The sequence below is a fragment of the Pelodiscus sinensis genome, chromosome 10 (assembly GCF_049634645.1).
Source record: "Pelodiscus sinensis isolate JC-2024 chromosome 10, ASM4963464v1, whole genome shotgun sequence".
NCBI lineage: Eukaryota > Metazoa > Chordata > Testudines > Trionychidae > Pelodiscus > Pelodiscus sinensis.
In genome coordinates, this window is record NC_134720.1 from 41,014,657 (window position 1) to 41,042,475 (window position 27,819).

The window sequence follows — 27,819 nt, forward strand, 5'->3', positions numbered from 1 at the left end:
TACAATGGTTTTTAGTAGTTTTGAATCAAACATACAACAATGTTGTTTTTTGATGTCTTGTCCTGAAAATAGTCCAGAGAGTAAACAAAACTGATGTTTAAGGTAAGTAGGTCTTTGTATATCATCTCATCTCTTCAGTCTGAACTGACCTAACCCTTAATGTACATAAATCTTCACTTTGATAATATCTAAACATTATGAACCCTCTAAATATTCCCACAAGCTAACTTCTGTTATAAATCACATGTAATATTGCAAACATGAGTGTGATAAACAACATCTTACTTTGACATCTAACTAATTTCTTAGAAAAAGCATTTAAAGGTTCCCCATGCTGCACCCAACAAACAAGGATGAATATAGCCTTAGTAATGTTTACACCAATGTTGCATCATCCCAATAAACCAATACTTTGTAAGCTGTAAATATATGATCAAGTTACTTTAACTATGCTAAGAAAACATTGTTAGTATTCATCACTCAGCTATAACCCTTCTCTCCAATATATGACACTTTAACTATACAAATGTGCTCTTAATATATACAAATGTGCTCTTAATATAGAAGAGATTTTCCACCCTCAGAAACAGTCTGCAATAATCTCAAAATCAAATAGTTTAAGTAATATGACCTACAATATATGTGATACAGGCCCTGTATTTCTCATGCATTTAGTGCTGCTCTCTGCTCTTTCCTTTATTCATTGTATTCTATTAGTTTATTTAAAAGACTGTTATCCTTTTTTCCCAAAACACCTTGACATTAGTGTGGGCAATGTGGAAGGCATGATAGCTAGCATCATGTGAAATAATGTTTCTAGATATCAAGGTACTAACAAGGCTTACTGAGCTAATGTAGACATGTCCCAAACTCATTACTAAGAGTTTTACAGGAGATTAAATGAACAAGTAAGAAAGTTATAATCACTATGTCTGAAGATAAGTAGAGAGAACACTGGGTGCATCTACACTGCACCGTTATTTCAAGATAACTAACGTTATTTTGAAATAACAATGCGAGCATCTGTACAGCCATTCCATTATTTCCAAGTAATTTTGAAATAACAGACAGCTTATTCTGAAATCTGTAAAGATCATTCTGCAAGGAATAACGCCTATTCTGAAATAGCTATTTTGAAATAAGGTGTGTGTAGCAGCAGCTCCACTGCTGCTATTTCGAAATAGCCTCTCACCAGGGCCATTCTAAGTTATTCCTCCCCAGTGCCACTTGCGGCTCTAAATCACGATAGCACGTCCACATTAGGGAAGCCTGTTTCTGACTAACTGTGAGGCTTCCCTGCAGTGTAGACAGGCTATTTCGAAATAAACTATTTTGGAATGACTAAGCTGGAATATCTTATTTTGATATAAGCAAGCAGTATAGACGAATGCACTGTGGGCTACCAACCACCATAACTGGACTGAACAAATGGATATAAGCTGGCTAGTAGGAAGTTTAGACTTGAGATTAGATGAAGGTTTCTAACCATTAGAGGAGTGAAGTTCTGGAACGGCCTTCCAAGGGAAGTAGTGGGGGCAAAAGATCTATCTGATTTCAAGATTAAACTAGATGGGTTTATGAAGGGGATGGTTTGATGAGATAACATGATCTTGGTAACTAATTGACCATTCATTATCAGTGGGAAATAGGTCAATGGAGGGATGATAGAAGTTAATATAGAGAACTTTCTGGGTGTCTGGCTGATGAGTCTTGCCCACATGCTCAGGGTTTAGCTGATCGCCATATTTGGGGTCGGGAAGGAATTTTCCTCCAGGGTAGATTGGCAGAGACCCTGGAGGTTTTTCACCTTCCTCTGTAGCATGGGGTACAGATCACAGCTGGAGGATCTCTGCATCTTGGGGTCTTCAAAGTATTTGAAGGCTTCAATATCTGAGATATAGGTGAGAGGATTATTCTAGGAGGGGGTGGGTGAGATTCTGTGGCCTGCACTGTGCAGGGGGTCAGACTAGACGATCATAATGGTCCCTTCTGACCTTAAAGTCTATGAGACTATGAGACTGGTAAAGGATTTCTGAGCAGTTTTTCAGGGCTACATTCACAAAAGGACTTAAACATCCAGTTGTCACTTTTTAGCCACATAAATCCAACATTTAGTTACTCCAAGATCCCCAAAAACCTCAAACATGAATGGATAAAAATCTCCCCAACTATGAATGGAGAATAGCAGAGCAAGAAGATTTGTTAAGGAACTATAATTATGGGAATAAGCAGTCTCCACCACTAATGCTTTTCCATTATACTGTATTTATTGCCCTTTGTGAAGTACAGGGAGATACAGATGTTAGATCTAATTTTAAGAAACTTTCAGGATTCATGAGCACGCATCAGAATTAATACAGCAAACATGCATGTCTCAAAATAAATCAGATAACACAGTTTTACGTTATCATCATCATCAAACATTACTTCAGCATGTTTTTCTGAGCTCTACATTTGCTCATACCACAGAGAGGGGCATCCTTTGACTGTTACTTGATTTCTAGCTCCACTTGTGTTAGTCAGTAAATTGTTTATTTGTTCAGTGGGACTGCAACCCCGACATTGAGGGAGCTACTTCAGCCTAATTAGCTCCCCAGACACCTCTTATTTTTTTAAAAAACAATTCTATAAAGTCAAGATTACTATTTTGGTCATTATCTTCTTGATAAATGTACTCACCACCAAGCAGGAGTTTCCCAAAAGGGACCCTGCAGTGAAGAAGTGTTTTGTGTAATACATCCTGTTCCACAATTGCTTCAGTTTTCTCAGTTTACCCAACATCATTTCCAGAAATACCACCCCAAAGCATCAAACAACCATGTCCAAGTTTCAGTACTGGCAACAGGCCCTCATAATTCATGAGAGTGTCATTGATCATCTCCTCTGCTTGTTTCATACTTTGATGGACAAGATGCCTGAGGGAATTGGCAGTGGGATTCAAGGCATTTCATTTGATATATAGCTACTTGTTTCTGTGTCTGGTCAGGTTGCTATTGACCTGAAGTGGTTACTATCTGACAACTGTCTGTGTACACGTGAAATGAATTGACAAAAGTTCTTCCTGTTCTTGCTAGGCAAAGGTTGTTCACTTCTAAAATTTATCATAACAATTTTACCATGCCATCTTGGGTTGTGGTTTAGTCAGTTCTTGTATGCTGAGCTTGGCTAATCTTGGTCAACCCTTTGACAGGAACCATCAAGGGAACCTAAATGGTGCAGGAATTGTTAGTGAGACAGCGGATTCTAAGTGGACAGCACCATTGCACATCTTTAAACAAATAGCTTGTTGATAGCAAAGAAATATTTAATTTTAGACTCAGAATTTATCTCCAGCCCATAAAAATGTAGCATCATTTTTAATTGCAGTATATTGTGTAATTATTGTCTTCTGGCTCTTTGTTAATTATTCACCTTTATGATTCAGTAACATGTCAAAGAAGGCCCAGTAATTTTGCTAACGGCATGAGCACTCAAACTCAGTTTGACTGTGTTTAAAGACCTTGTGACACATCTAGTTCACAGTAAGCACACTCTGATATGATGTAAGCCCTTACCACAGGCATGATAGAAGTATGTTCCCTGCCATATTAACCCAATATCATCACCTTTGTGATGCTAAAGGCTGCCAAGTATAATGTAACACTCTCACCTGGAGACCCTCGTCAGAGGTTCCAGCAGCAACCCATCTGGATTCTCATGCATTCAGTTGTTCTGTGGCAAGCAGTGGGGCTGACAGATTCAGTTTCCTCCTTTGTCCCCTCTTCCTCCTATCAGTGGGTCTGGTGGGAAGAGAGCACAGATTCCCTTGCAGTGAGTCCTCCTTTTTACTCAAGGCCACTGTGCTGCCTGTTATCTAAGCAGCCAGGGAACTTTGCTGCTCACCCTGTCATATTGCAGCCAGTCTGGAGTGGCTGGGGACAATAGGAAACAGTAACAAGACAAAAGGGGGGAGAATACTCCCCTGCATCAGTACCCCTCAAAGCTCAGAAGACCCCAAGCTACCCAGTGTTGCCAGTTCTCACAATGTCATTGCTAATTTCATAATAGTTAGTGTTTTTGTTAGACTCATATCCTGGAGTCACGCAAAGACATGAGAATCTCATCTCACTTTTTTTAAGTCAGTTTGCAACACTCGTGGTGCAGAGCAAGGCAGGAAAACACTCCTCCTCGGTGTACCCCCAACACCACCACATTAAAAAAAACCCTCATGCTCTTTGAGTGCTTATGGTTGGCTATCCTGGGTACCTCTCTCCCAACTCAGCATCCGCTTCCATTTGTGCTGCCTACCAAGTAGCTCCATTGCTCTCCAAGTTATCCCCCCACGGTCCCTATCATTAAGTTTCCCTCTCATCCAACTGACTAAGTATCCCCCTGGGAAGTGGCGTAGAAGCACCTTCTGCAGGTTTATGCCTCTGGAGGATCCCACTATCCTAGGTAGGGGGTATCCTTCAGTGGTCAGTTATCTGGTTTCTGGGCAGCTTTGTGTTACTGGAACAATACAAAGCAACCCCAAAGAAGCAGATGATATGACCTGGTAGTCCCAGAGTCCAGGTTGTTAGAAGAACAGTCTGTTCCAAAACTTTTCTAACCATTGACAGCTATGCCCAGAACATAGCAGTTACCTTGGTAACTGCTGGCAAATGTTCTACTGTCCTTTGTACATTACTATGTATTTTAATGGTGCTTTATAAGCAATTAATGATGTAGGATGACAGAATACAGTGTATTATTTGCAGTGGACATTATACCTTGGTGAAATACAAGAAGTTAATAACAGATGGTGTATGCAAATGGTAAACCTGCAGTTTTGACTAAAATGTTCCCCCGTGTTTTCTATCACTGTATTCTGTTATCTTGGATTCTAGCAATTTCCATCTTTTCTTGTCCGACTCCTCCCCTTGTATGAGTTGCATACGTATGAGTTACACGCGTCTGTTCCAATTTTTCATCAATGAGTCACTTTCTCTATTAAGAATAAGAGAGGTTGATTAATTATCTTAAACAGTAACTTAGGAATAACAGGCACATTCTGTACTCCCATAAATTAAAAAAATCTTGCATGAGGACACAATGATTGTGCTATTGTGTATTAATAAGATTGTCTCGAACAGTTTTAATATTGTACTTTTCACAAAACAATTTTGAAGCACCTCATTTTTTAACCCACTGTTGCTCATCAGGAGCAGTCCAGTGTGACTCATTTGCCTTCCACAGAGATCATAGTTGGCAAATACAAAGTAACATTAATATAGGTAGGAGTTTCTGTGCTAAAAAGTAAAAAGTACAAGAAACGTTTTTAGTTATTTGAAATATTTGCTTTGCCCCTAAGATTAATAAATTGCTAAATGTTAAAACTTCTTCCAGATTCATTTTAACAAATGAAAGAGGGGACAAAAAGATCACAAACAACATTTCAAGGCTTGAGAGTATGTATTTTTAGCTTTATCCACCTCCTGTGTGATCTTCAGAGCCCTAAGGGGATACTGGTACTTGAACTATCAAGCAACAGGCAAGAAACTATGCTTATTTAGAGGTGTGTTGCAGATTTAGGGTCAGGTTGTGTCCACCTGCCATGTGGGTGCTCAAGGATCAAGGACACAAGAAATCTCTACTTTGCACTTCCCATGCAATAGCTGGGCATGTTTGCAATCCCTGAGTGTCTCTGTACAGGGGCTAACCCAAAGGAGGGGCAAGAGTGGGGGAATTGTGGCTCCATTCTATCTTTCCTATCAACAATAGGAGCTGACAGTTCATACATTTTGCACCCCTCCTGGAGCTTCCCCTTATATTGATCTCTCTCTGACAGGCACAGCTGAGACTTTTGTGATTTACACTGTAAAAGCAATTTGTGTTTTATGCCGGCTAAGCTCCCCCAGTATAAAAATCCACTTTTAATTTGGATCAACTTGGCAGTTGGATACTGATATTCCAAAAATCTTAATAGCCATTTTTTTTTACTTCAGTGGGAACTTGCTTGAATAAAGGCTGATTAAAGACCTCAAGATTTGATATGACAGAAATAAATTTTTCATTGCTAGGCAAATGTAGCCTTTTATCCTTACTGTTTATGAAAATATCTTTATACTATCGCTCAAGCTTGCAAGCGCATGATATTTGACGCTGCAAGCTTTCCTTGTAGCATTAATTTACTAGGCACGCATGTGTCAGAAAGGCCCACTATGATTATAAAGTACTGAGAACACTTGAGACTGAATTAAAATCAGAGCTGAACAGAGGGTTTACAGAACAGTTCCTATATTGCATTCAATTGTGAATTAAAAGTGCAGTGTGTAGTTTGGATGCCTTGTTCACCTTTGCTCACCAACAGAAGCTGAAGAAACAGCATACCCCACACTACCATGGAGGAGACCCGAGTTCACTCACACCGCAACCTCTACTGACTGATGAGCAGACTATCTATAATTTTAACTTGAAGGCAATTCTCTTGTGTTTTCCTTATGGCCCCCAGGGAGATCCTACATTAATAACATCTGCCAGAGGAAAAGGCAGAAGCAATGAAAAGGGTGGGTTAGCAGAAAATGGGAAGTAATAGCTCAACATAGCAAAGTGATGAACGTTCTATTTCTTCTGGGAAAATTATTTGTGAGCTACCCTAAAACATATTGAAGCAACAGCACGTTGCGGTTTCTGCAGCTATGGAATTCCAAAATTGTGCCACCAAAAAAAGAAATGAGAGCTGTGCCATGCTTTTTGAGAGTGTCAAAGATTTTGTTCTTAGGGTCTGTGAATACTAGATATAAAGGGGGGGGGAGGGGAAGGAGAAAGTCTTTTGGAAAAAATGGGTATTCTGCAGCCAAGACCTTCTAAATAAAATTCAATGTATTTGTCATGCCTTGCTGGAGGTGGGAATCTGTTTTGTCACAAACACATATTATAATGTATTTGTACTGATTTCACTGCACTAGCAGACTGATCATAAAGCACTATTACCACTTTTGAACTATATGTAATATACATATTGCAATATGATCATATTACATATAGGAGAATACATTTCTGTTGGTCACGAATCAAGTGAATTATAGTCTTCTGAGTTGCCATGGTAATTCCTCTTGCAAAATGCTTGTGCTGGAGGAAGTGACATTGGTGATTCAATAGGTATTATTCTTCTCTTTGAGGCAATGTTAATCTAATGCCCTAGGATGGTGGCAAGGCAGCCACTTTGCTACTGCCAGCCCCACCTTGAAATAATATAGAAAACTGGCGTCCCAACCATACACAGCCATATACAGATCGTTCTCACTCCAAAGCATTTTTTTTCAAGAGGAAATTTTTTAATTCTAATGTCTGGTCAGCTTCCAATTTAGAACATGCCATTCTGCAATTTAGAATTACGCATCTTGTAGTTTTAAATGGGGGAAAAGTTTTTTGCTTTCTATGGTAAAGTGGTGTGCAACATGCTGAGCCCTATAAAAACTATTAAAACATTGCACCCTGCTGAATACATTTTATGGTTGGATGATGGGATCTACATGTGGAAGTTTGTTACATTTGTAAAGCACTTTCACATATTTCTGGGTAAAAGGAATTATGTAAATATGAGATAATGAAAGATGCTATTTATTATTTGCCCATCCCAGTACATGATGCTCTCACAGTAAAGCATTAAGATTATTAAATATTCCTAAAACTACTAATTGCCTGTATATCATATTAAGTAAACAATGGTTGAGATTTTCAGAAGTGACTAGTGATTTGGGCTGCTTCAGTTTGGGGACTAACTTGAAACACCTTAAAGGGAACTTGTTTTTCAGAAAGTCATGAGCACTCACCAACTGCAAACAGGGCCATGTCAGGTGTCTCAAGTTAGGACCATAAATCACTTACGAAATTCTTAGCCAATGTCATGCAGTGACTGTGTTCTGCTGCCCTTTACAGACCTGTATGCCAGATCTGCTTAAGTGAATATGGTTTGTCACCCTGTAGTGGGTACAGTTTACAGAAAATTTAAGCCCTTATATTCACAAAGGAGTGAATGTTTTTTGTGGGTATCACTAGTATATTATCATTTTGCATTGCTAAATTATCTTACAAATTTCAAAACACATTTCAGGGTGAACCTCTCTAGTCCGGCTAGGATCTGACTTGTGTCGAACCAGAGAATTTTCTGAACCATGGGAGGTCAATATTGTCTAGAAGCATTACCAATATTTCCATTGCTTACTGGGCTTTTACAAGATATTTAAGGGTAAAGTAGAGCTAAATAACAGCACAGAACATTGAGAGCCTGGACTGGTGGCTGTAAACAAAGTTTATGGGGCTGCAGGAAAGTTGGCCACACTCATGATGGACATCCAGCTAACTAAAATATGCCAGAACACAGATGTTGTAGGACCAGAGAGTGTTGGATTAGAGAGATTCAACCTGTACAGATATTACTGACTGAGCCTCCTATCACCAAGGCCGGGAAGGCTCATATTTCAAGAACACAGCAAATATTTCTTGCATATGGCATTTTCCCTATAGTTTGTTGTTACGTCAGTAGCACCTAAAGGCCCTGTTCAGCTATGCACTGTACAAACTTAGCGAAATCCTGGCCCCATTGAAGTCAGTGGCAAAACTCTCAGGGTACGTCTACACTACAGCGCTAGTTCGAACTAACTTAGTTCGAATTAGTTAATTCGAACTAAGCTAATTCGAACTAACGCGTCTAGAACTAAAAACTAGTTCGAATTAGCGTTTTGCTAATTCGAACTAGCAAGTCCACATTGAGTGGACTCTGAACAGGGCTTAAGGATAGCCGGAAGCAGTGCCGGCAGGGCATAAGAGGAGGACTTAGAGCATGGAGATGCTGTCTCAGGCTAGCCGAGGGCTGCGCTTAAAGGGTCCCGACCCCCACCCCGGACACACAGTTCTAAGGGGTGCCCCGCTTGCAAAGAAGTTCTGGCTTGGAGTGCCCGGAGTACCCACACTGGGCACATCACACCATTCGGCCATCAGCCCGGCTGCACTTGCCGCAGGCTGCCATCTGGGGAGAGGGGGCAATTGGGGGGCTGCAGGAGAGCTTCCACCCGCAGAGCCAGCCCAGTCCTCCCCATCGGGGGCTCATACCCCATTCCTCCCTCACCTCCTTCCACTTACCCTTCCCTAGCCCCCCTTCTTATTGATGTACAAAATAAAGATAACGTTTCTTCCAACATTGACTCTGTCTTTATTGAACAAAACTGGGGGAGACTGGGAAAAGGAGGTGGGAGAGGGGAAGAGAAAGGCTGGGAGAAGGGTGGGCAACTAACATGATCAGGGGTTGGGAACAGGTCCCAGATGAAGAAAGGCTACAGAGACTGGGACTGTTCAGCTTAGAAAAGAGGAGACGGAGGGGGGACAGGATAGAGGTCTCTAAAAGCAGGGGTTGGGTGGAGAGGGTGCATTCAGAAAAGTTCTTCCTGAGTTCCCATAAAGAAGGACTAGAGGACACCAAAGGAAAGGAATGGGTAGCAGGCTTGAAACTAGTAAGAGAAAGTTGTTCTTGACAAAGCAAATAGTTAACCTGCGGAACTCCTTGCTGCAGGAGGCTGTGAAGGCTACAACTAGAACAGAGTTTAAAGGGAAGTGAGATCAAGTCATGGAGGTTGGGTCCATGGAGTGGTCTTAGCCAGGGGGTAGGAGTGGTGTCCCCGCCCAAAGTTTGTGGAAGGCTGGAGAGGGATGGCACGAGACAAATGGCTTGGTCACTGTCTTCGGTCCATCCCCTCCAGGGTCCCTAGGGTTGGCCGCTGTCAGCAGACAGGCTACTGGGCTAGATGGACCTTTGATCTGACCCAGGACGGCCATTGTAAGCTCAGGGCTCAGGGTCGGGGGTCTCAGTGGACCCCCTTGATTTTCATGCACACCTGCTCCTGGGTGGCCAGGCTGGCAGCTCTCCTGCCCTAGCCGGCCACTTTCCTGTGCCTAGTGCGGAGATCGTGGACAAGGTCCACGATGTCCGCACTAGCCCAGGAAGGTGCCCGCCTCTTGCGGTCCAGGGCAAGCTCCCGGGAGCCGCCAGCCTGGTCCCGGGAAGAGGGGGTGGGCTGGGGGACATCGGGTGGGTGGCTCTGTGCCGTGCCAGGTGCAGGGTCTGCTGGCTGGGTGCTGGCAGGCTTGCACCTGGCACGGGCACCGTAGCCAGCCCGTGCCCCTTTAAGGGGTCCGGAGCCGGGAGGGGGGCATAGAGTTTCCCTGGTGTTGGCCAGAGTGGCCACCAGGGAAACCTGGGGAGGGCTAGCCTCCCACTAGTTCGAATTAAGGGGCTACACACCCCTTAATTTGAACTAGCTAGTTCGAACTAGGCTTAATCCTCGTAAAATGAGGTTTACCTAGTTCGAACTAAGCGCTCCGCTAGTTCGATTCAAATTCGAACTAGCGGAGCGCTAGTGTAGCGCCTATTAAAGTTAGTTCGAACTAACGTCCGTTAGTTCGAACTAACTTTGTAGTGTAGACATACCCTCAGTAACTTCAGTCAAGATTTCATGGGTAATGAGAGAGAGTTCCTGCCCTCAAGAGTTTACAGTCTCAGTAAACCAAATAGGAGATGAAAGAAGTGAAATGACAGGTTACATAGCAGATCAGAGGAAAAGTCATGAATAGACTACAGGTCTCTTACCTCCTACTCTGTCCTCTGCATACTTCCAATTGTGCTGCACTTGAAGAATGGAATTCCAAACATAAATGCAGATTAAATAAATAGATTGAAATGACTTATTGCCATTTAAAATTTTTATGCATTCAGTAAATTCTTTGTGGATTTTTAATAATAAATTCAAATGAATTGCATTAGATGTTAGTTAATGAGAACACATTAGTTGCTATACTTTAACATTTCAAAATATTTGTGCAGTGGTTGATTCATTTTGGGCAGCATTCATGTCAGCCAGTTTAATGACATGGGTCGCTGTGTTACTGGTGAAATCCTAATTAGAGGCCAACAGATGCCAATCAAGGCTAGGGAATTTGGAAGGAAAACAATACTGTATTTGCCAAATCGGATTATTACTAACTGATTGAAATAGGGATATGAGATCTCTTCTGTGCAGTGAAAGCCTCAAATTTCCACAAGTCTTTAATGCACAAAATTTCAAGCCTTCCTGGTGTATGGGAGCAGGCTCAGCAAAAGGAGAAAACCATCCTTTGATGAAGCATGCGGAAAGTGGCAAAAGGCTTCTTTTTCTTTTAAGTGCTGAACAGTCAATTCTGCCTAAGTTTTGATTTTTTCAGTGCAGGTGACTGATGTTATAGACAGCAGAAAGCAACCAAACATGTGAGGCCAAGTCCTGCCGATACTATTGACTTCCATAGGCTTCCACCAGAGATGAGGTTGATCTGTGCTGCCACATCATTATTAGGCTATGGTAATAAAAGAACATCAATTAAGTTTAATACTAACTCAGTGCATTTGATCAGCCTTCTTCCCTGATAGCCCCGTCTGCTTTATAATTCAGATGCAGTTAAAAACAGCATTCAGCATGTATATTTTTAAATTTGATTGAAAAAATAGAGCTAGTTCAGCTTCCACAGTGTTCCAAAGTTTTAGCTTCCATGTTTCCAGACTGTATTTAGAGTATACCAATAAATTGGTGGTTACTGACTTCAAAGAATAACTAGGAACTTTCATAAGGATCACAAGAAGAAAGCAAGTCAGAAAGCTATTCTAGACTAATAGTATTTGCAACTCTATCTATATGGACATGGGCTTCAAAATGAATGCAAAATTTCACTGGCAAGCAATGTAGAGATTTATAAACTAGAATGTTATGATCTAATAACCAAGGTCCAATAAGAATTCTGGTAGCAGCTTGCTTTATCAATTGCAGTATCTTAACAACAACCAAAAAAGGGGTGAAAATAACAAGTTACAGTAGAATCATAGAAATGACTAAAGTGGTGGTTAACATGTCTGTGTTTGTCTTGTTGAACTCAGGCCCTGTCAAGATAATATAACAGTGTGGAGGTGGTACTGGTTTGAAAGACTATATTCAAAGAGTCTCAGAGGGGTAGCTGTGTTAGTCTGTAACTTTAATAATTAGTAGTCCTGTAGCATTGTAGGGCATGTCTATACTATGAAATTATTTTGAAATACCTTATTTCAAAATAACTCCAGAAATAACAAAATCCATACTATGGGGAAACCTCGAAATTAGTCTGAGGCAGGCTCTGTTAATGTGGACATGTTACCTCAGCTTTGAGCCCCAGGAAGCACTGAATTGAATTACTCTGGAGAGTAATTATTTCAAAATAGTGGCACCAGAGTGTCCACACTACCACTATTGCGAAATAACTATTTTGAAATTAGTGTTTTTCCTAATGGAAAGCAGGAGTTATTTTGAACTAACCAGCCCCTTATTTCAAAACAATGGGCTTGGTAGTGTGGACTCTCTGCTTATTTCAAAATAAGGGGAGTTATTTTAAAAGAACTCCCTTGTATAGATCAGGCTTTAGAGACTAACAAAATATATATATGATCATGAGCTTTTGTTGTTTTTATATTCAAAGAATGACTATCAATGATTTGCTTCAAACTGATATCCTGTGTATATCCTTCAGGGGTCTACCCTGGGTCTAGTACTAGTCAAACTGCAGGCATTCCGGATTAGATTTCAAAATGACCTTGCTAAATTGGAGAATTAGTCTGAAATCAACAAGAAGAAATTCAGTAGAGATAGGTGCAAAGTACTACACCTAGAAAAGAAAAATCAAACTCAAATCTAAAAAATAGGGAGTAACTGGCTAAGCATTAGTACTGTATGAGAAGATCTGAAGATTACTGTGGATCACAAATTGATTATGATTATTTACTACTTGCTTAAAAAGTTGGGTGTATTAACAGAAACCTAAGATATGGGTGGTAATACAGGAAGTCCCACGTAGGAATGGGTTGTGTTCCAAAAGTTCATTTGTAAGTCAGTTATTTGGAACTTTGAATGTATTTTCCCATAGAAAATACATACATTTGTATGTGCAGGTGTTTGTAAGTCAGATGTTTGTAACTTGGGGAGTACCTGTAGTCTTGTACCCCTCTTTGGTGAGGCCTCAGCTGGAGTAATGTGTGTTTCACACAGTTTAGGAAAGATGTGGACAAGTGAGACAGTCCAAGAGGAGAGCTTCAAAACGATAAAAGGTTTAGAAAACCTGGCCTCTGAGAAATGGAAAAAAAAAAGCTGTGCATGCCTAGCTTGCAACAGAAGACAGATACATCTCCACACGTGTTAAGGGCTGTTGTAAATAGGGTGAGGAACAACAATTCCCTATGTCAACTGAAGATAAGACAAGAATTGGCTCAATATGCATCAAGAGAAATAAGTTACATATTAGGAGAAACTTTTGAACTATAAGGATGATTAAGCACTGGCACTAGAGGTTTTTAAGAACAGGTTAGACAAATACCAGCCAGAAACTATCTAGGCTTAGCTGGTCCTGCCTCAGGAAGCTGTTTAAAAAATTCAGCTTTGGTAACTAGGGAACTTATCTTCAAGTGGAAAGAGCTGCTTTTTGAAAAGAATTAACGTGCTTATGGTTTTTGTTTGTTTGTTTTTCATTTTCCGAATGAAAAAGAGAGGTCATAATTTACAGGTGAATTGGAGCAAAAAGACATAGCCACTCCTTTACCCACCAGATTGGAACTAGGTTAAAAGAAGATGTAACTGGGCTAATCGTAGGGTTTTAGCTGAATGAAACCTGAGAAGGATAACTGAAGAGGACATTTTTTATGTCTGCAATGAAAAATTCAGAGAGCCCCACTGGATGCAATGAGATATCAGAAAACGAAAGGTCTCTTAATGCTGAAGCCTTTATTCAAAAATACCGTTAAAACTGTTACAGCATAAAAATTATCTTAATAGTTTCACTGAAGTTCCTGTAAGCTGTCCATTGTGCTGTCATCACCTATTATCATTCAGAAGCAATGGAATGTTAGGATGTATCTAGGAAGTTTCGCAGAACAATGGATGCATTATTCTGCCTGTAACTCAGTATAAGCCAAGCACATAACTCAGCAATAGGCAATCAAGACTAGTGAATGGGTCACGAGTAGCCACAGCAGCCCATTGGGGTTCCACCTGTGGCCCACGGACCTCCTGTCTGTCTCCTTCCCCATATGCCTCTCGTGCACAGGAGCAATGGAGCCCTGCGCTTTCCACTTCTCCCTCTTCCTGCCAGTACTTTCGAAGCACCACGAATTCACTGATTCATGGTTGTTTCAACCTTGAGACGGTTGGGGAGGAGCAGGGATGGGGCATGAACCAGCAGTTTCATGGCATTCCAAAAGTGCTGGGAGGGTAGGGGAAGAGTAGGAAGTGTGGGGGCTTCAGTGGCCCAGTGCACAAGAGGTGGATGGGGAAATGAGCAGACAAGGGGGTCTGTGGGCTGCAGGTGAAACCTAGTGGGCCACATGTGGGCCATAGGTTGCCCACCACTGGCATAACTGGTCTTTTCTGATTAAGAAGCTTATTAATGTTTCATGGGATGTTTCTCTCATGTAAAAATAATCTGAATGATAAATTGCTTTTGAAGCAGGCAGAATCTTGGGATATATTAATGTGTATTATCTTGGAGTTTCAAGACTCCAAGAAGACTTTTTCTCAACTCCTATTTTAAATTCTGTGCCTTACAGTAGGAATATGATAAAACTGATACCTTGGAATGTTCCTAATCAAGGGAGCTATTTTCCTCTGATTAATACATGAATTTCTATTATAAATATTTACATCTTTGTCTGTTTCCTCAAACACCAGTCAGATTTACCAGGTCAGAAATAGGGACAAAATTGCTTAGGGTTTGTCTGCATAGGGATTTGTTCCAGAATAGCTATGTCTGATTAACCCTTGCTGATTAAGTCCGTGTGTGGATGTTCTTATTTTAGATAAGAGAATAAGAGTCCTTTGTGGATTAAGCTAATTCAGAATAATGCATCCTAATTCAGAAAAATAGCATCCACACATGGAATTAATCAGGAGGAGTTAGTCTGCTTCAAATCCACACCCTATCTTATTCCAGATTAATTTTCATATGTAAACAACCCCTTAATTTGGTGACTGAAGCAAATCCCACTGAAATTTATAGAAATCAAACTTGCAATTAGACTGAATATCCAGATGTGAAACTGATCAGTAGAGAGGAAAATTTGAGGTGTAAAAGACTTTAAAGGTGAAAAAAGAAAACAAAAAGTGTTGTTACGAAGTAATTTGAGATAAACACAAAGCAAGTGATTTAATTAATTTTATATCAGTGATCCCTTGCACTTACTAATGTACATGTCCTAATATATATAAAGTCCAATAATCACAAAAATTGATGAGAAAATCTATCACAGACTTCATCCATATGGATTTTATAATTTCCTGTCAATAATATTTTGACATTTCATATTACCAATTCATATAAAAGTTCTGAAAAAAATCAATTAAAAAAACCAGAATATGGGTTGGAGGGCTAAAATATAGTATCTAAAATAAAAGACAGAAAAGATTTGAACACGTAGTTTCTGCACAAACTTATGGGTAAATTTAAAAATAACTGCCATATTGCCACCTTTCCCGGAACTTTGTGTGTGCTGTGAAGTTTTTAATTCCTTACATTTACCTACTGTAAAAACATGATCTTTTGTAATCTGCTAGTAATACCACACAGAGAATATAACTTCCCAGAACTACACATTAATTTAGATCATATGCAGCCCATGCAGAGAGAAGGGAAGAAGTGGAAAGCTTTTGATCTGTGCAGTGGTGAATAGTTAAATATGTGACTTGTCATTCTGCAGGTTTTGAATGGAGATTATTTTTTCTGCATATTCTTGGCCAATACTTTAAGCTAGTTAGTGCCTCATCTTGGGAAGGGTATAAGTAATTTAGGGTTTATAGGCTTCTGTGAAGGAGAGACTTGAAGGGAGAGAGGGTGGAGGCATGTCCAAGTGGATCAGAAAAGGAGTTCAAGGTGTATGGGCAAATTCACAGCTGTGAAAAACGTGGCATGGACTGTGAAATCTGGTTTCCCCCAGGAAATCTGTATAGTAAAATTACACAAAAGACCAGATTTCATGGGAGAGTAGTGTTTCTCAAAGTGGGAATGCAGACCCAAAAGTGGGACACCGAGGGTTTCAAGATTATTGTAGAGGGCTAAAAGCAGCACAGAAGTAACGGTGGCAATACCTGTGACCCCCTTACAATAACCTTGCAATACCTTTCCTCACACGCAACACTCCCTTTTTTGGTCAGGATCCCTACAGTCACAAGCCCATGAAGTTTCAGATTTAACCATCTGAAACTAAACATATGACGATTATAATCCTAAGAGCATGAAATTGTCCAAAAGGGACCATGATTTTGGTAGGGCTCTGTGTATCGGGTATCTTGAGAGAAAGGGGTCATTATTCTGCCTGTAACTCAGAACAAGCCAAGCACATAACTCAGTAACAGGCAAGCAAGAATAGCGAGTTGTCATTTGACTTGTCAGAAATGAAGTAAGGTGGAGAAGACAACATAAAAAGATGGGAGGAGAAGAAGGTAGGAGACAGGCTGACTAGGCTTTGAAGCGAGGGGCAAATTTCATCCAAATTGTGAGAGGAAGCCAAAAGAGTGATTTGAAAAGAAGCTTGGTGTATCTTGAGTAGCAAGCTTGCTCGTGATTTTTGGAGCACCAATTTTGAACAGGCTAAGAAGAGTTGTGAAGGAATCAGATGGGAGCATACTGGGTCAGAGATGACTGGGTACTGTAGATGAGCTGTTAATAATTAGGCTTCAATAGGTATTTTGTCACAGAGAATGGAGAAAAATGAGCAGATTTTTGAGAAAAGAAATGCATAAGAAATATCAGGATTTAGCAATTCTTTTTAGCCTCACTTGCACCCATTACATAAGGGAACTTTTTCAAGTGACATGTTTCTCTGGTGGTTTCTGAGCTATTTAGTGATCTGTGGGTGCTCTTCTGCCATCTGGTAGCTCCTTCTATGAAACATCTCTGTAAAAGCTGAGCTTTGGCTTTGGTCAAATTAGTGGCATGTGATTGGCTCATTATCTATGCCAAATTAATTTATGATTATCTATTTCTTGGTTTGAATCCTTTTCCAGTAGTGCCTCATTGAGGAGAATATAACAAAAATCTTATTTCACATCCAGGACAATATGAGATGTGCTTTTCTCCATCAATTCTGCAAAGCCTGTGTTTTCAGCTGAAGTGAAAGAGCGAAGTTTGTGAAAGGTTCTAGGGGAATGGAACTTTGAAACTGAATTCTGTGGTGTTGGTGCATAATTGGCTAAATGCATATGCTGAAAAGTGGCACTAAACCTGTGCCGCATGATCTAAAAGGGAGGTGGCTCTCAGGTAAGGCTGTAGAGCAGACCCATTATTCTCTCTGTAAATGAGATGGGATTGTATACCATACCCAGAAGGTATGTGGGTTACACATAGGCTAGGTCTACACTACAGTCCTTTATCGAGCTTCTGTCCATTGACAATGTGGACAAGTTTACATATCTTGGCAGCACTCTATCGAAGGCAGCCAGCATCAACGATGAGGTGAATACTAGAATCGCCAGAGCCAGTGCAGCTTTTGGAAGGATTCAACTGAATGTTTGGAATCGAAGAGGCATTAAGACTGAGACCAAGCTAAAAGTCTACTCGGCGGTCATCTTGCCCACCCTCCTCTATGCTTGTGAGACCTGGACTGTATATAGTCGTCATGCGAAAAAGCTGAATCACTTCCACCTGAACTGTCTACGGCAACTGCTGAAGATAAGATGACAGTATAAAGTTCCAGATACTGATGTTCTTCTACAGGCTAATATGACAAGCATTCACACCATGCTTTGCACTCAGATGGGCTGGCTATGTTGTGCGCATGTCTGATGATCGATTGCCCAAGAAGATGCTCTATGGTGAATTACAACACAGCAAGCGATCTCTTGGAGGTCAAAAGAAGAGATTCAAAGATACCTTTAAGGCCTCCTTTAAGAACTGTAACATAGATACTGGAAATTGGGAGAGTATTGCTGATGACTGTTCCGCCTGGCGCAGACGAATACATGATGGTGCAATAGCCCGCGAACAAAAGAGACTGCGTTATGCTGCAGAGAAACGTCTTCTTCGCAAGTCCAGGGCTGGTATCTTCTCTTCCTCCGGTCGGCAGTCCGATCTTTTATGTCCCCACTGTAACCGTCAATTTCTGGCTCGGATTGGACTAATCAGCCATCTCCGAACCCACCCCCAACTAAACTGATGACACTGGGTGGTCCTCATCAACCTCGATGGACGAATAGCAGCACAGTCCTTTGTTGGAAAAAGCTACGCAAATTGCGCTACGCTCCGATTGCTTTTCCAGAAGAGGCTTTTCTGCTATTTGGCCCAATCTAGACGGGGCCAAATGACAGAAATGCCTCCTTTCTCAGCAGAGCCCTTATCCCTTGTAGAACGAGGAATACAGGACTCCCCAGAAGAGCACATTTGTTCTTCCGCAAAAAAAAGTGAAGACCTTTGGTATCCCAGAAACCCCCCGCAGTGTAGATGTAGCCATACAGGCTAAAAATACAGATGAATAGCATTCACTGTGCACTGCCACCATCTGCTCTCATCCTTGCAATGGACATACAGATTGGATCTGCCACTGAATTCCAGGGGGAACTGTGTGCAGGTACGGAAAATAAAAGCTTATCAAATTTATGGGCATCTTTAGACCTTGCCTGAAGCTACAAGCATACTGGAATCTTGAACGTGTGTGCTGTGCTTTATTAATGTCAATATTTTAAAATGAGACAGATTTGTTAAAAATCTATATTTTTTTTAGTATCACAGAGAGAAGGGAGAACCTCTTCTAACAGAACATGAGATGTTAATGACTTCTCTGTAACAGGCTTACCTCAGGATACTTGGGAACTTCTGAGCATGTATTTCTGGTTAAAATTTTAGTATGTTGGCATTTTAGAATTCAAAGGGTTACTTCCTTACTGGTCCCATTCATCCATCCTGCTGTGGCCTCAGGAGTATAAATGATATTTCAGCAGTGGAGAAGCATATGTCTGAATTGAAATATGCAAAGTAGGCAAAATCAATTTTTATAAGTCACAAAAACTTTTTTTATATAAAAACAGTGAAAAAGAAACAGTCGTAAATCTATGATGTCCAGGTAGTGACTTTTTCAAGTAAAATGGATAAGAATAGCTACTGTTTCACACCAATGTTACATTTGTATGAAATAATATTTTTGTATATACACAATACATACATTGCACAGATTTTTTGTTTAGACATAACTTATATCCGCATAATTTCATACATCTGTGTGTGAATGTGTAAAAATATGCAGAATTATGTGATGTGTACCTAAATATGTTTGCAGGAAAGAATATTCTTGTGTATATGTGTATATATATAATATATATTACAAGCAGGTACAGAATTTTTTCTCTTTGAATAGATATTTTGTAAAAATCCAATACAGCTTTTTAAACTTAAAAAAGTTTAAAAATCAAGAAATTCATTGTGTAGCCTTTGCACTACCGAGGTTATTCATTGTCCAGAGATATGGTTAATTAAGAAGGCTGAACATCCTTCCAAAATTGTACTTATGTAAGCAGATGGCTCTCTTTTATAGTAGGATTTCTTGCCTTTCAGCTCTTGACCACTAGGGGTATCTTTGTACTATTTTTCATCCAACAGCAATTTGGAGTTGAAACCTATAATAGGGGAAAACCAAGGTTCTCGGCATTTTTTTAGCGAGCAGTGCATCCAGGATCCAAAAAAGATTTTTTTAAAAAAAGAAAAGAAACACACACACAACCTCCCTCGGTCGCCTAACAGTGCTCTGAAATCCCACAACCGGACATCAAGCAAAAGGGATTCATCTGGAGGGCAATTTCGAATCGAGATAAATCTATTGGATTAGTAGGATTATCTGATTGCAGCTGAAAAGAAGTAACGTTTGATCATTTCTATTTCTTGCCTGATGGTGGGATTTAAATGGAGGTGGCTTGGTACAGATGATGATGAATTCCGGATGGGGATTTTTTCCCCTACAATTTGGAAGTGTCCGGGGGATAATTTAAAAACCTTGGGGATACAGCTGCTTTAAAAGGGATCACGACTCGAAGGCAGTGAATTACAGTTTTAGCTGTGATCGCAAAAGCCACTGTGAACTGGTAAATACTTCGATGCTTTTCAACGTTGTGGTATTTGCAGCGAGATATGGTGGGAACTGACCCCTTGAATTATTTGGGGGCGGGCGGGGGGAATCAGTGCTGTGCCCTTGTCTGTGTGTTTGATGGGGGGGGGGGAGTTATTGGGGTGAGGTGGGCGAGGGCGGATCTGTTCCTGCTAAAATAAGAAGGGGTATAATCGGGGGGCTTCTCTGCGTCGGGGAGCAGGGTTAATGAGTTCATAGACATTTTGCACAGCTGCCGCACGGTCACTGTTTGCAAAACATCCGTGCGTGTGTGCAAAAGAGACGGAAATTTGAGCGTCTACAACTTCGCCTGGAAAAGGCAGGGTTGGGGTCGATTCCTATCTGGTCGCTTTCTTGCGAGTGTAACTTACAAAGCGCAGTCTTGGATGCCTGGAAGTAGAAAGATGCAGGGATCGCTCCGGTGTTTGCCCTGCTGCTGCTTGGGGAAATCTTTGCAGGGGAATTTGGCCGCGCACACCCCGAGAGAGACGCGCAGGGTTAGAAGGCAGAGCCGCATCTCTTAGGAAGAGGGGACGTTCTATGTTGGCATCCTCTCGCACGCGTTGCTCTACCTAATACAGCCAAAGCCAACTTTATCCCCCTCCCCTTTAAATAAGTAGATGTTCCAGCTTGATTTGTGTCCATGCACTGAACTATTGTGTGCATCGTGCAACCCCGAGATTCCTTCCTGATGCACCAGGACAATACAGTGCCTGCTCCTGCTAGGCTGTAGTGCCTGATGGATAGCTTTTTTTTTTTTCTTCAGACATCTTCTTGCATCTGAATCCTGGGTGTTCAGTACTCTTTCTTCCTCTCCCACTAGAGAATGCAATGGAGCCTCCTCTTGATTTGCTGGGGGAGAGGGGGGTGAATCAATTTTCAGCAGGTTTAATGAAAATCAGAGAGATTACTTAATATTAATTGGTTTCTAATAAAGCTAGATGTTACCTTGGAATCGGGGGAAAAGGGTGTTATCTCAAATCATCTTAAGGCTGCCTATGGTTTCTCCAGAGCAATTCCATTAGAATAATTGTTTTAGTTAAAAAAAAAAAAAATACAGGTTGAGTAAACTCTGGCATTCCTGCTGCAGCAGGTACCCTGATCTGAAGAGATCATTTCCCAGTTTTAGTGACCGTTTTAGGGGTTAGATTTTTAGTTTTATTTTTAAGGTTCATTTCTTTGTAGTTTTAAGAATTACATTCACATGCATTCCGATAAAATGGACAGACTGGTGTACCTGCAATAAACAGCAAATGTTTTTAGCACATTTACATGTCTCATGACTTTGAGATGAAATAGCTCCCTTTAGCATGAACTCAGGCAAGTTATTTCACTAAATATTTTTTTAGGCAGTGCCTCCACTGCAAATATTTGCATTTAGACAGATGCATTTGAAGTTTTTGCCTCTACCAGTAAACATCGACAGGTGATTCATATTAGAAAACATTTCTTTGTGAACATACTGAAAACAAATTTTAAGGGACCTCTAAACACCTGGTTGCTTGGTTGTTTTTCTGTTTTTTTTTCACAGTAGGAGATTGATTATTGGTGAATGAGGAACACAATGAGCTTTTCAGACTTACTTTTTTTTCTTGGTATTTAATTCAAATAACACAACCCTTATAAATGGTGCAAGGAGGCCTATAAACTTAGCCACATGCATGAAACACATGTACACCTAAAAACATGGGCCCATAATATTAACCTCTGAGTATCTAAAGCTAAGCTCCTGAATTCATATTTAAAGTGGCCTGTTTTTCAGAGATGTTGAGCTCCCACTGTCTTTTGTAAAATTTGTGTGGTCTCTGAAAAATCAATCAATTTCTTCTTATTTTTATATATTGATTTAGGAGCCTCATTTTAGTCACAGTTGGAAAATTTTGGCCTTGTAACTATTTTTGCAGAGCATTGCCCTGGTATAAAATTTACTCTGTTTTCTCCTTAGTTGCTTTTGATGAATGTAAGCAAAATATTGAAATAATATTTTAATGGCCTTTTTGCAGTAAAGGATGAGGGGAATGTAGATTCATAGGAAAGACACTTCTGTATTCTATTATGTGTCATGCAGAATGTGACTAGAAGGAAGGATGAGCCCGAACATAATCATGCTGAGTGTTCTGAGGAGTAGCATCTGGTAACACCTCCCTTTTGGGTGATATACAAAAGCAGCAAAGGAAGCTAGTGAAGGCAATGCAGACAGCCTATGGCAATACCATTATCTGGAAATGAACAAGAAGGCTGGGCCAAAACTGATTTGGGATATTTTTTACCTGGCAAAAAATATAATACCCTGGTTGTTAATACTTAATGTTCTTAACAAAGTGGGCATGCTTCGGATTATATGGCCGGAGGTGGAGCAGTCTGTTGAGGAGGGTGATTTAAAGATCAGGATGGAATAGGAACTTGATAAATTGATTGGAAAGCAGATGAAAGACTTGAAGATTGTGCTAATTTTATTTTTTCTCAATTGCATATTTCATAACTACTGACTCAGACATCAGCACACACGACACTATTGTTAGAACAGAATTGGGGGAAGAGAGAAGAAGCAGCAGCAGCTGAGTTGAATTTAGTCTGTAGACATCCCTTTCCTTACGTACAGATAGAAATGTTGATCTGTATTATAGATTTCTGGACTGTTTTAATCAGTTGTTGCCATATTTGTGGGGTTTTTAATCACATGAAAGGAAACTATTGAAAAATTAAATACTGAAAAAGGATGATGAGCATAACACAGTCATTCTGTGAAACTGGATAATCAAAAGGTCACCCATTCCCAGACCCTCATTAGAAAGTACTGCAGAAAATAGTTTTAAAAAGTAGGAGCAGAAATAATTGCAATAAAATATATTCTGGTACACTGTATTGTGTGCATGTACTAGTATCCCCAAAATACTTATTACAGTTTAATCTTAATTTTTAATCTTCAGATTTGACTGACGATTACATATTTTTGTATTTTTTTTACATCGGTATAGTCCTATTTCTGTATATTGCGAAGAAATTAATTTAAACATATGAGGAAACATTGGTATTTTTTTTGTTGCAGAAGATCTTGTCTCAAAGGGAGGGAGAAAGTTAGAGGCTGGTGACAGTGGGAAGAACTTGAGAAAGCATTGCACAAGGGAAGCACATCCTGTAACTAGTGTCAAGGTATAGCAATTGTAGGGAATTTAATGCTATCAACTTATCAGTATTACAGGAGGGAATCCTGCTGATTTCTTAGGGCACATCTACACAGCACAGCTCAAGCCAAAATAAACTACGCAGCATGAGCTACATCAATTGCATAGCTTAAGTCGAAATAGCTTATTACGGCTTTTGGCACTGTCTGCACAGCAGGGAATCCAAGTTAGAGCACTCTTCCTCCAACTCCCTCACTCCTTGTAAAATGAGGGTTACAGGAGTCGGAGTAAGAAGTCCTCCAACTCAACATTATTTCAACATTATGTTGAAATTACTGCTTGCTGTGTAGATGCAGGCTATGTTGTTTTAGGATAACGTCAGTTATTCCAAAATAACGCTGCTGTGTAGACAACCTTAATGTCTCATCTTTGTTTCTACACCTGCCTCTGAAGTCTGACATGTTTTCCAACAGACGTTGCTTTTTGTAATTATCAATTGATTAACTAATCGCTATGCAGGGTGTCAGGTTCCATGCAGAGATGGACCAGGTGGATTTCCTTAGGTTTGCATTCAAGTTTTGCTGTGCACTCTCTATAATAAAGGTATACAGTCTACATAAAAATCATGGGGTGGATTCTTTATTGGCGAAAATGGAGCCACAACAATTCACACTGGTTGAGTATCTGGCCTCCATACATACATACGTAAAAAAGTTTTTTGCCAGTGCTGTTACAAGTTAAAGGTTAGGTTACTATGAATGAAAACATTTAGAGAATTACCCTATCCACTTTTTAAATTTCTGTACTTTGTGTATATAATACTTTCTGCATAGTCACTTTCACTATTCCCTCTGAATCTGTTTGCTTAGGTGTTTCACACATTAAGAGGAAAGAAAAAATATTTTTTTAAATTAGGACTTGTGTCATTTAAAACACAGGATAGGCACAGTGGAACATAGTTTTGGCTGGATAGGGGGAGATTACTATATTTCAAGTTAATTGTGTTCTTTCAACTGAATAATGAACGTAAAGGGCTGAAGTTTTTAAAACATTTCCTAAAAGTGTTCCAAAATTGCCTTTGTAAAGATGGCATGAGCAAAACACTTGTTGAATTGGTTGTAATGAGATAATGAGGGAAACAGGTTGGTATTAACTGATTTAGCAAAGAACAGCTCAGTATTCATACGTCTGGTTATATGGAAAGCTGTAGAAGGTGAATTCCAAGTTATTTATTAACAATAATTTTTAAAAAACCTTATTTGTTTAAATTAATTGAAAGTGGAAAATATCATTTTTGACTAGGCTGAATCTAGTCATTATTTTGGAGTTGCACTGTATCACATTTAAGAGGAACATTACAATATAAAACACAATTTATATTTCTAGTTCTTGATCCCACCGATGTAACTTCACTGAAGTCGGTGGAATTAATCCTGTTTTATGCCTGGTCTGAGAGGAGAATAAGGTCCTGAAACTGCTATATAAAGAGCACTGATGCATCCTAGTTCCAAAGTATTTCTTATTACAAGAATCATGGCCAGCATGGTCATAAGGAGACCCAACACTAGGTTGCTGTAACTTAAGCAGATACTGTATCTTTCTTCAAACAGGTAACAAGGAAAACAGAACTTCCATTTGAATAATAGGAGCAAAACATGAAGTCAGGTGGAAAGAGTAAATTGTAGCAGACATTTCATTGTATTATACACTAAGCTTTTGAGAAATTTTATTTTAATTTTTTTGCAACAGTAAAGATAGTCTCTGCTATATCTATTTTATTTGAGAGAAAAATTCCCAGTTTGTGGCACAACACTTTACTGCTGTCATTACTGCAGATTTTATAGATCAGAGATGTGTTAGCGTGTTAGCTTTAGCTGTAATGTTTTCTGTGTGAAACCTTATGGGCCTTGCAGCCACTTTCTCATACTGGCACTCATAAAACGTTCAGTTTCTCATATTTATTATTTAGTTTTCTTCCTTTATAAAGCAACAGAGCACTTCAGTATACGAATGTGAAGCCAAAAGTGACAGGCAAGCATGAATAGGACTAATGAGTTTGAATAATACACACATTAGAGACTGCTAAAGAAAGTTTAATTAAGGAAAACAAGCTAAGCATGAAATTCATTTGAGAAAAAATACAAGTGAAGTTACAGCTACAGATGTAGAATCAAAAACCAGAATGATACATCACATGAAATGGAATCCTAAACTGGATGATAGTTCCATTTAATACTCATATTGAATCCTTATGTACTGCATATACTACAGAGCTATAAGTATAGCAATAGCACACCAAAACACTTGCTCCAGATTCTGAGCTATAGTTAGAGCTGACAGCTTTGTGCTCTGCAAACTTATATGTTTGATTCTGGGATTTTTCTTCTTCAGAAAAACATAATCCACTTGTGACATTGGTGGAACTGCGATCAGATTCTGGGCTACACACAACTATTTTTGTGTTTAGCACAGATCTATACACTGTATTTATTTGTGTACTGAATTAAAGATGCTATCGATCTAGCTCCACAAACATGGATTTGGAAAGCTTTGGTAGTGGTTTAGCATGGTGTTCTCTTAGAAGAATAATCCATAGCCAGAGTCTCTGCACATATCCACCTGCTTGCCTTCACAGTTCTCCAGTACACTTCTGGATTTGGCTTTATGCATCTCAAATGTTGAAAGAGAAGAAAAATGCAGAAATTGGCATGTATCTCACATATTTGATGTGGAAACATGGGTTATCTGATGAACATCTACAAAAGGGCAACGGTAAAGTGTTAAATCCTGCTCATATACTCAAAATTAATCCTGTTGAATCAAGATTTGCCTATAAATATGTACTAGTCATCTAAGTTTAGTATGAATTTAGTGCTTAATCTTTCATCCATTGTAGTAAATGACAAAACTTCTGGTCTTTTCAGTCGGGGCTTTCTAGTTGTGACTGCTACAATGAACTGTAAGACCTATCAAATTTGATTTAATATAGGGGAGCATGTGAATGTTTCGTCAAATGTTGGTCAGCAGAGAATTAAATTAATTGCAATCTTCAATATATAGGAAGGCTCAGTATTGGAGAACTCTCATGAGTATTATCTGGGGCATTCTTCCATCCTCCTCCCCACGATCTATCATTAATAAAAAATCAAAATTTCTAGACCACACCAAAAAATTCTCACATCCAGAAGCACACTGTTGCTATGAACATGGTAACCCATTATATATTGTATTTATCAGAATAGTTATAAAAGTCAAACTGAATATAATATTTGATCCATTTAATAGTTAACCATAAGCTGCTATAAGGAATAAAGGTTCACTTCACTACCCATTATATTCCAAGCCAGTGCAGCTGTCATTTTTAATTTAAATCTGTATAACTTAACTGTCCAAACTTTGCACACAGTGACAGAGTTATCTATTCTTTCTGTTCTTGGTAAAATCACCATTTTCATTGCCTACTTACTGTGTAAAATGTCAGACAATTTTAGTCTACATGCTAAAAAATAGTAGCCAACTTTATGGTAAAGTAAACAATTAACTTTAGCTAAGGAGTAGGAATATTTAAAAAAAATAGTTACTAATTCCAGAAAATGGAAGACAAAAGTAAATGAGAATATGCCATGAAACTTAAAGCATGTTATATTCAGAAGCAATTTATTTGGTGATTATGACCAGAAGTCTTACTATCTTGGTAAATCTAAGTTACAGAAAAGTATTTAAAGAGAACACTTAATAATGAAGATACCAGTTAATTAGCAAACATTCCCACTCATGCAAAGAACAAAACTATAAAGAGGCCAAAAACTATGAAGAGGCTGAAAAATATAAGAGAAATTTAATGTTTCCCCTCTCTAGTCTTATATCATCCATTTGGTTTAACTTAGCTATTCTTTTATTTTTAAGTCCTCAGAATTGTACTATATATATTACACACACACAAATTATGTATTTTATTTCTCACTAGTTACACATATAAAATAAAACACATGTCTCTCTTTACAGATATAAAGGTAATATTAAATAAAGGGGAGTGGATGGCTCAGGGAAGAGGTAAATAGGGAATGGAGCTGATCATCTAGGTAGTGGTTTCTGTCTACTCACAGGTAGTTCAGTCTGAAAGTACTTACCATCTGATAGTTATGTGGTGACTTGTGTGGAATAACCTCTGTAGTCTCAGCTAGGGATGTAGGCAAGTAGTTGAGTAATCAACTACCCGATAAACCTAGGCAGCTGGTGTTGGGGGGGGAGCCAGTTTAAAAGCCAGTTCCTCCTAGAAAAGTCTCTGCTGTGCTGCCTGGCCCCCACCACTCCATGCTGCTTCCTCTATCAGGACAGGAGAGGCTGCTGCAAAGAAGCCCCTGTCTGCGACAGCCCAGGCTGGCCGTGAACAAAGGCTCTTCTGGCAGCAGCCCCTGTCTGTGGGGGCTCCCAGCTCCACATTGTAACCCCCATGGGGAGGGGCTGCTGGACCCAGCATGAGCTGGCACTGGGTAGCGCTCAGATCAGCCAGGCTTGCCCCCACTGTGATTCTGCATTTTAAATGTAGTA

At 39.7% G+C, this 27,819-nt stretch overlaps 1 protein-coding gene across 10 annotated transcripts in view; it reads left to right on the top strand.

Annotated features, from left to right (window-relative positions):
- NLGN1 (neuroligin 1) overlaps positions 1 to 27,819 on the top strand; it is a 676,946-nt gene that overhangs the window by 112,973 nt on the left and 536,154 nt on the right. For 4 of the 10 annotated variants that reach the window (XM_075937974.1, XM_075937979.1, XM_075937981.1 and 1 more), the window contains exon 1: positions 19,662 to 20,120. The exons of 2 other annotated variants lie outside the window; for them this stretch is intronic. The gene's annotated coding sequence lies outside the window, so the exon portion shown is untranslated. Of the gene's footprint in view, positions 1 to 19,661; positions 20,170 to 27,819 lie in introns of those variants that run through there. 4 more of the 10 variants (XM_075937980.1, XM_075937982.1, XM_075937975.1 and 1 more) reach the window with 3 other exon arrangements.